Genomic DNA, 3,130 nt, shown 5'->3' with positions numbered 1-3,130 from the left:
TCAGGACAAAACATTTCTATCATTTCATAAAATTCACTCATTCTTATTCCAGTAAATACTCCCCTAGCCGAAGGCAAGCAGCAATTTGATGTCTATGACTTTAGGTTAGTTCTCCCAGTTCTTGAATGTATTATGAATGGAACCATAGCATATGTAGTTTTTGTGTCTTACTTCTTTCATTCCATATGATGTTTTTGAAATTCACTTTGTTCCTGTGTGTATTGGTAGTTTATTCTTTTTTATTGCTGAATATTATTCCATTTTGTGAATATACTACAATTTGCTTTTTTTTTTTTTAAGGAAGAGATTTAAAAAAAAAAAATATTTTATTTATTTATTAGAGAGAGAATGAGAGAGAGAGTGAGCAGGAGATTGGAATGGGCAACCAAAGCTCAACATGGACCAATTGACTGGTGTCCCAGATGTGATTACGTCCCCATTCTTAGGTAAGATGGTCCTATTTTGTGCAGTTGTATGCTTCTGGGGCTGGTCCATGGATATTCATCAAGCAGTTTCACTCCAGAAAGTGGAGGTGAGAATCTTCTGAGAGCTTTGGAAATGACAACTATTCACTATTTTGATTTTTTCTTAAAAGATTTTATTTATTTATTTGACAGAGATCACAAGTAGGCAGAGAGGCAGGCGGGGGCGGGGGGGGGGCAAGCTCCCCGCTAAGCAGAGAGCCTGATACAGGGCTCGATGCCAGGACCCTGAGATCATGACCTGAGCCAAAGGCAGAGGCTTAACCCACTGAGCCACCCAGGCACTCCCATTCACCATTTTTAAAAGATGGGCAAGACACAAGGACTGCAAACTCTGGGCTGTGGCTATGACGTGGTTTTTTGTTTTGTTTTGTTTTGTTTTGTTTCCTTTCTGAACTCTGTGGTTATTGCCCTTGGAGTAAGGCTAATTAGGAAAGAGTACATCGCTGTAAAAGATTAATTCACTTCTGCTTCAGGGCAGCATTCAGGGAACTAGGCAAGTGACATTCTATTTGAAACTTCTAAGAGTGGTTCTGGGTCTAAATCTGTGTGTTTGTGGGCTAGTAGTGTCTGACAGCACTTCACTATTTGTGCTATACTTACATTCTTTCTTTTATACTCGCACTTTTGTAAATCTTGTTTAAGTAGTGCAGCATTGTCTCGGCTATTACTGTGAGTAATTAAAGTAAGTGTTTGTTCTCACCTATGGAACAAAGCACATATGTAAGTGCTTCAGGAGCTGTGAAGGTGGTCAGCAGTATAGCCAGCCAACTGGATGCTTGAGCTGCAAGGGTGTCATAATATGTGGAATATATGTGCCTGCTTGTGGGAAGTACAGAAGGTATTTGGGGAAGTAAGACTAATGAACAAATCAACAACAACAACAAAAAATTTAAAATGCACTTCATGTATAAAAGTGGGATGGGATCATGAGTTATTGTAATTTTAGAACAAACTAATAATAAGACCTTGTTTTGTGATCATAACCTGGTAAAACTTTGTCATGTATAACCATTTTCCCTTAATTCTGTAATTTTGTAGGAGATAGCCAAAAAGGTTGGTTTCTCCCCTCTTGGATGGCTATGTACTGAAAGTAAAAATGTACTGGAGAGCAGCCTTGATTAGAATAAAGGAGATTGCTCCTGCCAAGCTTCCTAGTCTTTTTACAGTATCAAACAGAGTGGGGCTGAAGGATGGATAGAAATACAAGGTTCTAGAAATTTAAATTACATTATTTTCTACTTCCATTCATTTATAGATAAGTGAAATCTAGTTAAACATAAAGGGAAGCTTCCCAGGAGAAAAGAATTATAAGGACTCCCAGGAATGGGCAATTTGTAGGCAAGGGATAATCATCATCATCATCAATTTATAATAATTGCTACAGTTTATGGAGCACTTACTCTTTGCCAATATGCTTTGCATATATTATCTCTAAACCTTTCTACAACAATGTGAATAAAGTATTTGTAATTCTTAATTACTGATGACCAAGCTGAGGCTCAGAGATGTTAAGTGATTTGCTAAAGATAGCACAGCTAATAAGTGACTGTGACAAGCTGGTTCCAGTGTCAGTGAATTTAGCAAGCCAGGGTATTGCCAGACAGTTTTGTCTAGATTGCATTATCTGTGAGTTCTTTTGTCCTCCCACCCCCCCCCCTTTTTATTTCATAAGGCAACCAAGCTATCTTCTTCCCAGGCTAATGTCTGTGACTCACTCATCAAAATGATAGGTCTGATTTGTTATTACATATGGATGGATATGCTTCTGGAATACCACCAAAGTAATGTTAGCCCATGATTACCAATGGGTAGCCAGTCTCTTTCTTTTCAATGAGCAGAAGGGTAGAGAGATAATATCACTTGTTACATCAGTTCCTAAACTACTCGAATTCTTTGCTTTATGCATTTCTCCTCACAGCTAATCAGAAATTGACTAGAGTTAGGATCAGTATGATTCAAATTAAATCAAATTATACCTTTATTTAAATCATTAGTTAGATTTGATTTATGTCTTTCCTTCCCCTATTCCAGGAGAAGTGTTTACTAATTGACATAAACTAAACTATAATACATAATTTTCACAACTCAGACAAGAATGTCAATTTAATTTTTAGAAGCTATATAGTGTCATTTGCAATGATTTATAATGTTATTTTATCAGATTAATTCTACAGCTGCATCAGAAAACTACACATCTAGATTTGCACATCTGGACAGTTTTACATTCATCAACGTCGAAGTAGTTTCTTCCAGAAAGGAACATTTTTCACAAGGGTCAGTTTGAGCAGTTTCTTAGGTGAGCTGTTCAGGTTTTACATAAGTGCAGTCTACTGAAACATTCTGAAACAGAAAAGTTACATTTTGGTTTTACTGCTGTGGTAATTTTCTTTGTTTCGTACCACCTTGTCATTAAATCTCAAGTGACTGAAGGCTAATACATACAAATACAAATTCCCGATTACTTAAAATTCTTATTATTTGCTAGATACTATGCTGATCACTCTGCCTCCACAATTTCATTAATTCTTATTCCCTCACTCATAGTTAGGTTTCATTATCCCTATTTATAAAAGCAAAACAAAACCATACACAAGGAAATCAGAGGTGATGTGTCAAAAGCCACACTGTAAATGTGATTCAAATAT

The sequence above is a fragment of the Martes martes genome (genome assembly GCF_963455335.1).
Source record: "Martes martes genome assembly, chromosome: 7".
In the NCBI taxonomy this organism is placed as follows: domain Eukaryota; kingdom Metazoa; phylum Chordata; class Mammalia; order Carnivora; family Mustelidae; genus Martes; species Martes martes.
This window is presented reverse-complemented; position numbering follows the sequence as displayed.